Genomic DNA, 15,863 nt, shown 5'->3' on the forward strand with positions numbered 1-15,863 from the left:
CAAACATACATCACATCATAAGCTTAGAACATATGATATTGCGAGTGAAAACACTGGATACTGGAAACTGAAAACAGGCATCCTTTATTAATCGTGGAAGACATTTGCAATCAGAAAAAATGTGGATAGTTGAGCAAGGAATCAGAAGTTAAAAGCACATTTATAAATACAATTTAAAAAAATTGTTTAGCCTATTTTTAAGATTTACGCATTTCAATTTAATAACAAAATTCCATCATATTGAACTGTGTAACTTTTAACAAAATTAAATTAATAAAACTTAAATATTATTATTATTTTATAACTCAATTGTTTTGAGATGGTTCAATAAATAAAGTAAAAGTTAAATATAGCCATATGAGTGAGCTGTTGGCTACTCAAGCTGTTCATATATGTATAAAAAGTAACACAATAACTCACCACTATACCACAATCAAAGCATAGTTTTTCATACATTTGATGGGGGTTCTTGATCAACACACTACCAATGAGTCTGGTGCACTATATGGTTAGGTTGAAGCATTTTTATTGACATTCTATGGTTTAATATTCTTACTCATGTTGTATTCATAGTTAATCATCATCAAAAATTAGGCTAATACACTTATTTGGTAACATATGATAGGGGAAGATCTCAAATTATTCTCAATATATCTAATTCCAGTACATTTATTGAATGTCTGTTGTTCTCCTATGCTCTTACATCAACACTGAGATTTATCCAGTGAACATTGAATCTCCTCTCAGAATATTGAGATTAGATTTTATTCCAATGAAATACTGGCCTACAAGGTGAATTCATCTAATTTTTTTGTCACTGGATAGTAGAGATCTGTGAATTTATTTCACATTGACTACAAAAGTTTTATGTATATTTTCATCTGTCTTCTTTTAAATGATTTTAAATGAGACCACACAACTATATTCATAGCCCAAAGCTAAGTGACAGTTGCTTATTTGCTTAGCTACAACAAGAAATGCACTAAATAAATTTAGCTACTGTCATAACCAGTCCTATATGTCCACAGCAGGATGTCTGCATGAAGCTGCATCACTTTGGCCACATGTACCACAAGTGCTCTGCAACAGTGTCAAAAGAGAAAGGGCAGCAGAGCTGATGTTCAAAAATATTGGCTAGCAGACTAAAGGTGTGTGGTTGCACACTTAAAATGGCAGACTATTCTGGGCAATTTGTCATTTTAAGCATAGCAACCGTAATTGCGTTATTTACGGTTGGGACATGTCCCTACCTCTTTTTGGCATTGTCAATTTTGTCCCCACCACTGTTGCACAGCTCGCACTCCTTTCCAGTTAAATTGAAAGGCAAAATGCAAACAGATGTGTCCCTGCTCATGATATACATCCACTGATGAACAGATGCAATTTTCATTCATTAAATTAAAAAGTTATATTAAGTCGGATTAGAACCCAGAACTCCTTGTGTTAAGAGGCAAAAACTTTACCATGAGACATTCTGACTGAAGCTTACTGATCCATCCCAGTACTGACAGTGTTAAGTACAGATGAAGTTGTCAAATTAATTAAATATTTATTGGAGCGCTTGAATTGGTCATCAAGTATGACTTCAAAACAGTCAAATATTATTTGACTATCTGCACATAACCTAATTAATATTCATGAGTTTCGCCAATTCGTGACATTGTCCCCATCACATTTTAAAACAAAGTGACACCTGTGATTTTATCATACAGTTAAAACAAGATACTAGAAAAGAGGAAGTGAAAGATAGAATAACTGGAAACAAATGTGGGGATGGTAAATATGTATCTCACATCAACATGGCTTCAAGAGTGACTTTTCAGAGAGATTGAGACTGATCTTTAATTATTTATAATCTGTTCACCGTCAGTGGTGAGTGATGAGTGAATATACAGGGTTCAGGTCATTCTGGGGTGCAGGATCACTGTGTTGCACAATGGGATATATTACAGAGGAATCGTCTTCTTTAGGTGGACCATCTAAGCTATAGTCTGTCATCATTTCTTCACAGAGGTGATAAACATATTCTACAGTCTGAGAGAGACAATGGAAAAGAGAGAGGGATAAGGGTACATAATATGACTGCCATTAATATATTCAGTGAATTCAGTGCTCAATCAACGTATTTCCTGTGTGTACTCATTTGACTAAACTTCCTGCTGAGAACACCAGCTAGCATATCTTGTGTTTTGGATGCTGGTGGCTAGCTAAACCAGCAGGACTTTCTTGGTCCATCAGCTTTATCAATTAAGTTTGACTGGTTGGCTAACATGGCTATACTGGCCCACAAACAACCTAAAAGAGCATGGAAATTCATGCTGGTATAAACTGGTTTCTTTAGCAGGGCTGTATGTGATCTTATTTTGTATTTGTTATAACCAGAATATTGGTTCCTTATAAAGTATATTTCTCATCCCATGCAGAGAGGGCAGAGGCTTTCATACCTGGTTGAGAACTGGTTGATCTTGAGCTGGATTTTCAGGGGTGGGAGTTTTCAAAGCTGCAATATCCCAAGAAGCATAATGTTAGAAATGGTTAATTGGCTTGTCAAAGCCACTTAAAGCACAATGAAGATCTAAAGAAATAAGCCATGTCACCACCCTAAAAAAAATATTTTGTGGTGAAGTAAATATAGCAGAAATGATTAAGAACTATCTACACTGAATAAGATAGTTTAAGGGCATTTTCACACCTTGCTCGTTTGGAGCGTTTGTTTCAGAACCTGGTGCGTTTTCTCCCTTGGTTCGGTTCATTTAGGCATATATGAACATGGCAATCACACTCAGATCCACACCAAAACATACTGGTCTGAGACCGCCTGAACGAACTCTGGAGTGGTTCACTTGTGGTGAGAATGCAAGCCGACCCAGCGGACAAATGTACCAAACAATATCCCTATAAAAACCATGAACATAACTGAGGGATCTTTGGAGAAGACATCTGTAGATCAGCACTTCCTGTAATTCATCATCAAAATGTGGATATAGCCTTTTGGCAACTATATTAGATATAACAGCACATTTAAAATAGGAGCTGTTTTATAATTCCTGAGGTAATTTTAGTACAATGGTTTCTCTCTTTTTGGATAGTGGCAGAACACAGGTAGGACAGCGTTAGCAAATTTTTGACAAATACAATTTTTTGTGTGTGTGTGTTCGTGCGAGAGAAGGAGAGAGACAGATCTGTGAACAGGTACGTTTCAATGGAGAAATAATGCAAAAGCAACTAATGATGGATAAAAATAACCATGACGGAAACTTTACAACTCATATCCATCCGAGTGACGGATAATTTGTATTTGGAGCACAACCTCTAACTGGCAATGCTCAAAAATTCTCAAAAATTTGTAATGGTTGACATATTTTTTACAGGCATATAATTTTAACCAGTATATCAATGGATGAGTTCATCCTGGAACAGCAAACAAACATAGTGACCAATAAGGGGACAGCTTACTCACATGTGACTTTTAGTGACATAGTTTTGGTTTTGTTTTGAAATGTTGCCTTGTGAAAGTGAACCGAACCAAGATGAAATTGCAACATTGTAACAATTTAGTCCCCGTTTTGGAACAAAGCAAACGTTCTACAGGTCTGAAAACACCCTAAGAGTTAACTTAAAAATATTAAGTTAATTCTATAGTTGTACTCAATTCAAACATGTAAAAAATGAATGTTCTAGCTTATAAGTAAATATTATTTTTGATTGTATGTTATCTTTACAATGTGTCATGTAGGAGAATGAGAAAACCTAGTCATACTGTATGTATTAACTAATTTGAGTAAATTTCACAGGTAAATAAAATAAGTATATTTTACTTTTCGAAGCTAGTGTTCCTAGCATGCACCGGGCTTGAATAATTATGAGCTTGCATAGTTTTACAGTTTGCAAATTGATTTACACCAAATATGTTGTTTATTTTGTTGTTATGTTTGGTAAATTCTTGTTTTGTGAAGTCTTAAGTTCATTTTCTACTCAATGTTACCTGTTCATGATAAAAAAAATTAACTGTCGATTGTTACACTCATCGTGTTTTATGCACCAAGTGTTGAGGTCTGCGTGCACAGCTCCGGACTCTTGTTTCTATCACCGTTAAAGCAAGGTGATGTTGTCTAATAGACTACAAAGCTTGCATTAAGCTTCCCTGTGGAAGGCTTTCATGTGTCATGTGGTCAGGGTTGGGAGGGTTACTTTTGAAATGTATTCCACTACAGATTACAGAATACATGCTGTAAAATGTCATTTGTAACGTATTCCGTTAGATTACTCAAGGTCAGTAACGTATTTACCAAACATAACAACAAAATAAACAACATATTTGGTGTAAATCAATTCGCAAACTGTAAAACTATGCAAGCTCAAAAAACTCTGCCAGTACGGTAAGACAAAATACACGTTAAAAATACATTCTCTGAAAAACCTAAATATCTTATGCAGTGTTGTTTCTAAAACAAGGTCAATCTAATTGATCTTGTTTTAAGGATTTTTAGATATTTTTACAGGAAAACAATACAAAAATTATTATCAAGAATATGATTTTTGCCCTAATATCAAAGGTCTTACTAGAAAAATAAATTATGATCCAACGTGAATTTTCTTGATAAAAAAATATGATCGTGCCTGTTAACATGTGCATGTAAAATGGCTAGAAATAGCATTTTAGCTTAGCGTAAAGCTGACAATTTGCACAAGGTATATTTCTATTTCTTCTGCTCCAAACTTACTTCAGATTTACTTCTTTGTCTGCTCGTATGAATGTGACACATCATAAGTAAGTGTTTCACTGCTGTTCAAATGCACTTTGGATCACATAATTTATATGTATAAATGTTTTCCATCTGAAAGGACTAAATATTAAATGAAACAAATGACAATAAAATGCAAAGTAATCTCTTCAGTAATCAAAATACTTTTTTTATGTAACTGTATTCTAATTACCAATGATTTAAATTGCAACTGTAGTGGAATACAGTTGCTTATATTTTGTATTTTAAATACGTAATCCCATTACATGTATTCCGTTACTCCCACAACACTGCATGTGGTGCATGATTAAGTGCGTTATAAAACCGTTGTAATGCTACTTTTAAAAGCATGGCTTAATTCAGTGCTACATTGCTTGAGTAAAATGTACAAACATAAAGTGAGTAAAATTATCTTTAAACAGAGTATTGCAAGAAGTTCTTAAGAACATAAAAAGTTCTAATTAAAGGTGCACTCAGTAACTTTTGTCTTTGTGTCATCTTGGACTTACACTGACATTTAGCGGCTTGGATGCTGCATCATTTAAAATCAATAGTTTTCAGTTTCAGATGCCATTGTAATCTCTTCAAAAGTATTTGCTGAGTAAAATAATTTCCTAAAAGAAATAAAACCAGCACAATCCAATAAAATATGCTTCAAAGATAGTGGATTCTGGCATGCGGTGCATATTGTGGCTTCATCTGGTATTAAAAACGTATGTGTAAAAAAACAACAACAAAAAAACATGGCAGCCCCCATGTGCAGACCCTCTAGATGTAGAAAGAAACAGTCTTCATTTTAATGAGTGGTCATGATTTCCTATATATATTGCAGAATTAAAATTAATGTCTTTAGGAGTTTAACTTTCTTAATGAGGAAAAAATTACTGAGTGCACCTTTAAAGCCACCAAGAATTGTGTGTAGCCTTTACATAAAAATGCGGTCTGTTAAATTTACTAGCAATATTTACAGCAGCCTGATCTGATTAGTATACGTAGCTATTTGTATGTTAATGTACATGTAAAATGTTTGTAAGTTTATAGAGCACTGTTGCACAACTATCGCAAAATACCTTTCAGTCATCAATTCTCTATTTCTCTATTTTTTAAAGCAAAATAACTGATGCCCTGTTTTAAAGTCTCTCTTTGTCTTACATCTGAATGATCTTCGTCTGTATAGACACACTAAAGCCACTAGACTCCAGAACACCAGCAGTACCAAAACCACAAACCACAGTCACTTACACTGGAATGAAAAAAAGAAAAGAAAACCATCACAATATTACGAAGATTACATGCTGCAATATATCAAGTTTGCTGGTAGCATGTGTTATCGTCAAAAAAAACAAAAACATAGTGTGAACACAATATCCACAAACAGGCAATCACTTACCTGAGCTTTTAATCAGGGCTGTGGAGCCTGTTGACTGGACTGTTGGTAATAACATTTCATTTGTGATAGAATTATGAGCTAGAGAGAGAGAGAGAGAATCACAGCATATCATTTGAGAGGAAAAAGCAGATTTTCCCCTATTTAAAACACAGTAGATTTGATGTAAAATGTATTCAAAATAAATATGCTAATATTATAATTATAAAATATGGCACTGTAATATATGGAATCTTATAATATGTTGTAAATTGCTCTGGATAAGAGACATTTGCAAAATGACAATGAAGTAACCTGAAAAAAGTAATTTGAAAATGTTTGCTAAATGTTGATGGATGATGGATTGATGAATCAAAATATATTTTTTGAGAGGATGAAATTCTACCTGCAGATTCGTGTGTTGATGTCCATGTAGATACTGTTTGTGTGTGTTCAGTGGATTTTGTAGAACTGAACACAGGAGTCAGTGTGTTAAGAGGAGGGTTCACAGGAGCTGCAGAGAATAACAAGCAAAAGAACAATGATTAGGGAATTTTAAGAGCACATAATACATATGAATTCATATAACACATATTCACATACTTAACATTATATAAAATTATTAGAAGAAACATGAAATGTGCAGGCATAAATACCCACCTGGATGGACAGACAGCTCGACTTTACTCAGTGAGTCAGTGAACCATTGATCAAGTCCACAGTAATAAACACCGGAGTCTTTAAGATTGAGATTTCTGATGGAAACATCAAAGGAGTTTGCACTCACAGTGTTCATGACAGAGTATCTTCCATCTGAGACGACCTGATCAATCTTATCAGTTTTAATCAAAACATGCTTAGAGGACGTACAGGGATCACGGCAAAAGTACTTTGGTGTATATTTGTAATTAGCTTGAAATGGACATTTGATATCCACCCCTTCACCCTCTGTTCCAACCCAAATATTTTCAGACTTCATCAACACACTGCTAAAAGCTAGAGAGAGACACAGTTAAAAAAAAAAAAAAAAAAATTTAATTAGTTAATTAATCTATTTAAGAAATTTCACTGTTTACACAAGTGGTGCCTTTTCAGCAATATTCAGAAATTCCAGACAACCTCAAATGAAAGTTCTCATATTTCTCAGATTTACATTTACATTGAGGTTGGCAAGAGGCTATTTTGAAATGTGGTGTGGAGCTCATAATTCAGGCAAGATCTATTAATCAGATTTTTTTTTTAAAATGTATTTCCTGTATTGTTAACATGTACGTATATGACAATATAATATAGACAATAAAAGATTAATGTTTATCTAATGAAAAGGAAAACATGGATGGAAAAATGTATTTACCTGAAAGACACAACATCTTTAGGTAGGTTTTCATTCCCTTTAATATCAAATTCTCTTAAAACAAAATGTCCTCTTAAAGAAAATGTATATATTCAGTAAACTACATCAGAACACTATGATGAATACTTCACTCCAGTTGACTGAGAATGTGTTTGTGATGCCATGCCCTATAAAAGTGAGAGAGAGAGAGAGAGAGAGAGAGATTTATGGCTAGAGGACACATAAACAGCAGACTTGTTGAGGGAGGAAATGAATCAGATCAGCAGCGAAGTTAACACATTTTCTCGCTGATGCACTTAAAGCACATTTGCAAACTTATTATGCAAGCTTTATTCTGCTGCTCTGAAGTTCTGACCCCACTGTCTACTTAAAGAATTCAATTCAATAATAATAAATAAAAAAAAATATTCCTTATAACTACATTTATTGCTTGCATTTAATGTTAATTAGTGGAAATGTTTGTATTTATTGCTTTAGTCCTCTCACTATGGCATTAAATATTACATATTTAATTTCTGTCCCTTCCATGTACAACAGAATTCTCAATAAACTATAGATAGATGGATAAGATATTTTCTTGGGCAATGGGGTGCCTTGGTATAAAAAAGGTTGAGAACCACTGAGACAGATAAACAGGCAGACAGACAGACATTAGATAGATAGATCTTAATTGGAGTTAGAGTGACTACAAATTCATATTCAGGTCTGGCTCTGTCCTTTTTCAAGATCCAGTACATTTCTTTTAGATTTTTTCTTGCTGAATGTTGTTTTGCTCGCAAATACACCCCATTACAGAAGTAAAATGGGTTGCAAATGCCATTTTCATGTCGACTTTAAACAAAGATACTACTGCAATGCTTCACAAATGACATATAGTTTAATAGAGTGTTTATTTCGAGAGTCGTGTGACGCTATGCAAGGAGCGGACGTGTGAACGGCGAGCTCTGCGCACTTTGCTAGTTTTATTACTATTTGTGTTATAAACCGGTGTGATTCAATACACCCTGATTCTTAACTGTTCTAGGAAGACAATATGTCAAAGAATTCAAAATCCTTGAGCTCTGGAGATATTAAAAGACACTTACGTGCTCAAGCTGAAGCCCCTGAACAACAGGCCGAAAGCCCGGGACTCAATTCGGCTGGTTTGATCCAGGTTCAACAGTCAAAAATGATGGCAATGCGGATGAAGGTCGTTGCAGACTTGGAGGATCTCACTGTAATATGTTGGTCGATCACTGCCATGGAGACTAAATTGTTTCAGAGTTGGTTACAAGAGTGTCGGATGTTGAGAAACGGATTGATTATCTGGAGTCATATTGAGAGGGAATTAGCTGCCTAGTGGGCTTGACTCACTGAACATACACTTGATTGTCCGAGGAAGCTGGGCACCTTTTTCATTTCTTTTTGTGCTGGTTCTGCCTAGCAGCTGGAGTTTGTTTTGTGTAATATAATTTCTTCGTGACAGTTTGTGGATGGATCTGCACGTTTTTGGTGCTTATGCCTCCTGAGGCCTGGAGTTTGTTTTGTGGAATATCTCTTGCAGGACTTTGGAGTGATTGGGTCTTTGGTTGCACTCATGTATCGGCCGAATGGTCTGGCTTAGTGAACATTCGTCTGACTGCCTGAAGAACTGAACAGCCCCCTTTTTTTTTTGTGCTGGTTCCGCTAGCGGCTGGAGTTTGTTTTGTGGAGGAACAAACCTTCGGGACAGTTTTGCACGTTTTGTGTGTTTATTCCACTTATTGGCTGGAGTTTATTTTATAGATTATATTTTGCTGTGTAATTCTGTCTCACAATATATTTATAGAAGCACCAGACTTGAGCAATCCGATGGCAAAGTTGTCGCGGGGGATCTCGTAGGTGTACATGGACTGTTTGAGTTTAGAAGGATGGATGCCAGTTGGCGCTGTCGTGCGCGGGGTTAATTCGCACATTTTTCTTTCTTTTTTTTTGTTCGGGGTTTGATTGTTGCACTAATGTTGGAATGTGGTCTTTATAATCTTGTTTTTGACACACAATCTATTTTTTCTAATATGTCAAACGTTAATATGAGTGGATAATCTCTCTCCACATGGAATGTGAATGGGTTGGGGCACCCCATAAAAAGAAGGAAGGTTATTTCTTTTCTCATATGTAAGAAATATGATATAGTGTTTCTTCAAGAAATTCATCTTTCCCCGCAGGAAGCTGAAAAATTTGGGAAGATATGAGGTGGGCATATTTTCTTTTGTGACGAGACAGGAGAGGAATGAGGATCTAAATTCAGCCTTTTTTAATAAAACAAAAGTAAATCAGGTAACTTAGAACATAATGAAACAAATCACAGGGAACAAAGCACAGCATAATACAGATGAAGACTGACAAAAAACCAGGGGAAAACAAGGGCTTAAATACACAAGGGAAAACAAGGGAATGAGGAACACCTGGGGAAACAATCAGGGGAAAACCAATCATGAAAAGAAACTACAAAGGACTACAAAACTAACAGGAAACAGGAACAGGGAACTAAACCAGAATTTAAACATAAAAGTCACAACAGGGAATATGTGACAGAGCCCCCCTTTTAAGGAGCGGATTCCAGATGCTCCAAAAAACAAAACAAAACAAATTCTCCATGGGGTGTGGGGGAAAAAACGGGGGGGGGGGGCACAAGGGGTAAGGGGAGCAGAGGAACAAGGCAAAGTCAGGGAGGCTTGAAACCAAGGCGGAGCCGGAGGGATGGAGAGCCAGGGTGATGCTGCAGGCTCGGAGGATCAAATAGACCAGAGCAGATCAGGTGGATGGCCAGGAGACCAAGGAGACCAGAGCAGATCAGGCGGACGGCCAGGAGACCAGGAAGACCAGAGCAGATCAGGCGGATGGCCAGGAGACCAGGGAGACCAGAGCAGATCAGGCAGACGGCCAGGAGACCAAGAGACCAGAGCAGATCAGGCAGACGGCCAGGAGACCAGGGAGACCAGAGCAGATCAGGCGGACGGCCAGGAGACCAAGGAGACCAGAGCAGAACGGGTGGATGGCCAGGTGACCAGGGAGACCAGAGCAGATCAGGTGGATGCCAGGAGATCAAGGAGAAGACCTCAAGTTGAGGACTGGGTCAGGAGTCCTGGGAGGCAGCCGCAGGACCGAGACAGGGTCAGGAGGCCTGGGAGGCAACCGCAGGACAAGGACAGGGTCAGGAGGCAGAAGCACTGTAGGAGGAGTCTCTGGGGGAGCGGGCGGAGCCGCAGGAGGAATAGTCTCTGTGGGAGCGGGAGGAGCCGCAGGAGGAATAGTCTCTGGGGGAGCGGGCGGAGCCACAGGAGGAATAGTCTCTGAGGGAGTGGGCGGAGCCGCAGGAGGAATGGTCTCTGGGGGAGCGGGTGGAGCCGCAGGAGGAATAGTCTCTGGGGCGAAGCCGCTGGGGAAATAGTCTCTGTGGCGGAGCCGCTGGGGAAATAGTCTCTGGAGGCGGAGCCGCTGGGGAAATAGCCTCTGGAGGTGGAGCCGCTGGGGAAATAGTCTCTAGGGGCGAAGCCGCTGGGGAAATAGACTCTGGGGGCGGAGCCGTGGAAGACGGAGCTGTGGTAGGCTCGAGGGGCCAAGCCATGGAAGGCGGAGCCGTGGGAGGCTCGAGACAAAGAGTCCTGGATGAATGGGAAATGACCTCCATGCTTGCGAACATATGAAGAGACTCGGGAATAACCTCTGTGGTCGTGGGCATGGGAGGAGACTTGGAAACGACCTCCATGGTCGTGTACATGGGATGAGACTCGGGAATGACCTTTGTGGTCGTGGGCATGGGAGGAAACTCGGAAATGACCTCTGTGGTCTTGTACATGGGAAGAGACTTGGGAACGGAAATCTTTCTTCTCTTCCTCCTCCTCTGGATGGCCGAAGTTGGCAGTGCTGGCTCTGGGATGGGCGAGGCTGGCAACGCTGGCTCTGGGATGGACGAGGCTGGCAACGCTGGCTCTGGGATGGACAAGGCTGGCAACTCGTTGGCCGTGGCAGGCGTGGGCACTGGCTCATTGACCGTGGCAGGGGTGGGCGCAGACAATTTTTGAGGTAGGGTCTTCATGGGCCTGTGCACCAACATCAGTGGCAGATCATACAACTTGGAGACAGGGGCCGTGGATGCAGGTTCTGGCCCGGGGTTCCCGCCATAATCCACTGTATAAGGGGAACCGCTAAGTTCCAGAGCCTTCTCCACATAATCACCGAGCATCCAGTGAGGATCAGCTGGAGGCATGAGTTCCCTCAATGCACTATTCAGACCGGCCCGGAAGAAAACCACCAGAGAGCGGTCTGGATAGTGCACTATGTTTGCCAGCTCTAAAACTCACAGGCGTGATCCTCAACTGGACGGTCCCCTTGTTGAAGGAGTAGAATCCTGATGACTGCTAGATCCATTTCTTGGTCAGTCTTTCTGTGACGAGACAGGAGAGGAATGAGGATCTAAATGCAGCCTTTTTTTAATAAAACAAAAGTAAACCAGGTAACTCAGAACATAATGAAACAAAACACAGGGAACAAAGCACAGCATAATACAGATGAAGACTGACAAAAAACCAGGGGAAAACAAGGGCTTAAATACACAAGGGAAAACAAGGGAATGAGGAACACCTGGGGAAACAATCAGGGGAAAACCAATCATGAAAAGAAACTACAAAGGACTACAAAACTAACAGGAAACAGGAACAGGGAACTAAACCAGAATTTCAACATAAAATTCAAAACAAACAACAGGGAATATGTGTCATCTTTAGTGCTGGCTCAAGTAACAGCAGGGGAGTCATTACATTGATAAGTAAACATCTACAATTCAAATGTCTCAAACAGATTAAAGATAAATTAGGAAGAGTCATTATTGTTTTAGCAGAAATTCAGGGGCAAAGTTTGATTTTGGCTAATATTTACGCACCTAACGCTGATGATCAGGGCTTTTTTACAGATCTTGAAGGGAAGTTGCAAGCCGCTGACACCCCTCATAAGATCAATCCTTGATCATAGTGAAGCAAAAGAGTGCAAGCCCCCTAGAGCAACACTGATGCTTCACAGGATGTGTAAACATCTTAGTCTTACAGATATTTGGAGACTTTTCAACCCATCTGGTAGGGACTATACATTTTTTTCATCAGTCCATAAGATTTATTCTAGAATAGATTTTTTTTTATTATATCTAAGTCCCTCATTTAATCAGTTGTTGATTGCTCACTTGGAAACAACTTAGTCTCAGATCACACCCTGGTGAGTTTAGAGGTGTTGCCACATACGGAGAAAAAGAAATCATATAGTTGGCGCTTTAATGTATCTCTTTTGCAAAATCCTGAATTTCAACAAATGTTAAAGGCTGAAATTAATGTTTATATGGAGACCAACTGGTCCTCAGTATCCTCTGTGGGTGTGGCTTTGGAGGCACTTAAGGCAGTTCTTAGGGGCTGGATCATACAGCATGCCTCATTCACCAAAAAATCCAGAGCACGAGAACTCGTGGTTTTGGAAGGGAATATTAAAAGTGCCAAGGCAAAGCTGAAGCACCGAATGTCGTCTGATGGCCTCAGAGAATTGACCCGATTGAAATACAGATATAATACTATTTTGTCATGGAAGGTGGAGTTTTGGCTATTCAGGACAAGACAGTCATATTTTAAGTTGGGGGACAAAGTAGGGAAGATTTTGGCTAGATACATAAAGCAGAGAGAGTCTTTTTCTACCATTCCCTCAATGAAATCTGCTGGTGGTGAAATATTTACCACGGCCATTGTTATTAATAATGCTTTTAATGAATTTTATCTTGATCTTTATAGTTCCACATCTTTGTCTACTGATGAAGATATTAGGAATTTTGTGGAACCATTAGAACATCCTAAATTGACGAATGAGCCTTGGAGGAGCTTGGTGAGGTAATTAAGGCCTTGCCTACAGGCAAGGCTCCAGGGCCAGATGGCTTTGCCACTGAATTTTTTAGATCTTATGCTACAGAACTGGCTCCACTTTTGTTAGAAGTTTATACAGAATCATTAAAGAACGGAAAGGTTCTGCAAACCATGATGCAAGCCCGGATCAGTCTGATTCTTAAAAAGGACAAAGATCCAAGAGAGTGTAAGAGTTACCGTCCAATATCCCTGATCCAGCTAGACGTAAAAATATTGTCAAAACTTCTGTCTAACTGATTAAGTAAAGTTATAACATCTCTTATACATATAGATCAGGTGGGGTTTATTCGGGGCCGCAGCTTTTCTGATAACATTAGGCGTTTCATCAATTTCATGTGGTCAGTGGCGAATGATCAGACTCCGGTCGCTGCCATCTCACTTGATGCCGAAAAGGTGTTTGATATGGTAGAATGGGATCATCTTTTTAAGATTTTGGAAATATACGGGTTCGGGAAAACTTTTATTGGATGAATTAAGTTACTTTATAGACACCCGGGAGCAGCGGTACAAAAAATTGATTAATTTCAGATTATTTTACTCTGGATAGGGGCACCCGGCAGGGTTGCCGTCTTTCCCCCTTATTGTTCTGTCTGGCCCTGGAACCATTAGTAGCCACGATAAGAAAGGAGGATGATTTTCCAGGGGTGGTGGCAGGAGGTATGGTGCATAAGCTTTTGCTTTACATAGATGATATTTTATTATTTGTCTCCGACCCTACTAGATCTATGCTTTGCTTCCACAGAATTATTAATTACTTTTCTAAATTCTCAGGATACAGAGTGAATTGGTCTAAATCCGATGCTTTGGCTCTGACAGCGTACTGCCCAGTTACAGCTTTCCAGCTGGGTGCCTTCCAGTGGCCCGAACAGGGCATTAAGTATTTGGGTATTTTATTCCTAACAAGTTTGTCTGATTTGTTTAATTTAATTATTTAATCCAAAGATTTTAGTCTGAAAGTGCCTGTTTGTCATGGCTCCAGCATTTGCCGGTTCATTATGTTGTTTGTTTTTCTCTCTCTCTCTTGTTTCACAGGTGGAGTCGGTGAGTGCAATCGGCATTTCCATAGAAATACTGATCGCTCCCAGGGAGGCGTCGATTACGGTAATGGTTTTCTCACACGCTCCACCTGTCTTCCTCCGATTACATTTGCTGGTTTATTGCTTATTGTCTCATGCTAACCATGTTTTCCTGTGTTAGTATGGATTATCTGTTCTGTTGGTTGCCTTGTCTCGAGGTGTACTTGCCCCACAGATCGCCGCTGCCCTGGTCAGAGCATCTCTGGGTTATTGGAGGAGGATTCCTTCTGTGTTTGCCCGCGTGTCGGGAGAATCACTCACTTGGGCTTTGCTTTGCACCACACCTGCCTGCTGTGGATTTTTCCGGACCTCCACTGCACACACACACTAACGAACACACTCTTCTGTGCCCCAGTGGCTTCCTTATTATGCTTGTTTGAACCGGTGCAGGAGCGCTTTTCTGTTTATCCTCAGTAAAGACTCATAGACTGTTTTCCATCTGCTTTTGGGTCCTGTTCCAACCAGCACTCTGGAAGTGATGACTTCACAGATCGTGGATCTTACTGCGGTGGTCCAGCAGCTCCGCAGCTGGCAGATCTCCCCCCCTCCCATGGCAACACAGTCGTTTTGACTGTAGTGGACCGGTTTTTTGAAGGTGGCTCATTTTATTTCCCCTCCCCAAATTACAATCAGTGAGGGAGATAGCGGTAGCGGTCATTAATAATGTCTTCCGTATTCATGGCCTCCTGGTGGATATGGTTTCTGACAGAGGCCCCCAGTTTGTGTCACATTTTTGGGCAGAGTTCTGCCGACAGCTGGGGGCTACAGTAAGTTTGACCTCTGGGTTTCATCCCCAGATGAATGGGCAAGTGGCGCGAGCTAACCAACAACTGGAAAAGACCCTGCGATGTATGGCCTCTCAAAACCCTTCTTCTTGGAGCAAGAATTTAGTTTGGGTCGAGTATGCTCACAACTCGTTGCCGTCATCGTCTATAAGGTTGTCACCCAGTGATGCCTCGGTTACCAGCCCCCCCGTTTCCCACCCAAGTGCCCTATTCTCAGGTTTCGTCCGCTCACGCTTTTTTACAGAGGTGCCGACACCCCTGGAAAGCTGCCAGAGAAGCCCTGTTATGGACTGGCACTCATGTTAAAAGGTCAGTGGACCGACATCGATCTAAACCCCCGACTTATGTGTGCGGGCAGAAGGTTTGGCTGTCCTCCAAGGACATTCCACTCTGTCTCCCCTCACGTAAGCTGGGTCCCAAATTCATCTGACCATTTCCCATCACCAAGGTTATTAGTCTGGTGGTGGTCCATCTCAAATGGCCTCCTCACCTCCATCCTGTTCATCCCATCTTTCACATATCCAAAATTAAACCCGTTTTTCATTCCAATTTGCTCCCCATCACTCCCGGCCCACCCCCACCCCACGTCTGGTTGAGGGCTCTCCAGCTTATACAGTCAGGA

General features: G+C 40.0%; 1 protein-coding gene across 3 annotated transcripts in view; it reads right to left on the reverse strand.

Moving 5' to 3' along the window:
- Window positions 1–1,947: 1,947 nt before the first annotated feature.
- LOC127415298 (leiomodin-1-like) overlaps window positions 1,948–15,863 on the reverse strand; it is a 62,622-nt gene continuing 48,706 nt past the window's right edge. The window contains exons 2-8 of one of the 3 annotated variants that reach the window (XR_007892927.1): window positions 7,466–7,632; window positions 6,772–7,107; window positions 6,518–6,625; window positions 6,136–6,213; window positions 5,898–5,988; window positions 2,445–2,500; window positions 1,948–2,034 (exon numbers count right to left, since the gene is read on the reverse strand). The gene's annotated coding sequence lies outside the window, so the exon portion shown is untranslated. The remainder of the gene's footprint in view (window positions 2,035–2,444; window positions 2,501–5,897; window positions 5,989–6,135; window positions 6,214–6,517; window positions 6,626–6,771; window positions 7,108–7,465; window positions 7,633–15,863) is intronic. The other 2 variants (XM_051653998.1, XM_051653999.1) reach the window with 2 other exon arrangements.

This window comes from Myxocyprinus asiaticus, chromosome 24 (assembly GCF_019703515.2).
Source record: "Myxocyprinus asiaticus isolate MX2 ecotype Aquarium Trade chromosome 24, UBuf_Myxa_2, whole genome shotgun sequence".
Taxonomy (NCBI): Eukaryota; Metazoa; Chordata; class Actinopteri; order Cypriniformes; family Catostomidae; genus Myxocyprinus; species Myxocyprinus asiaticus.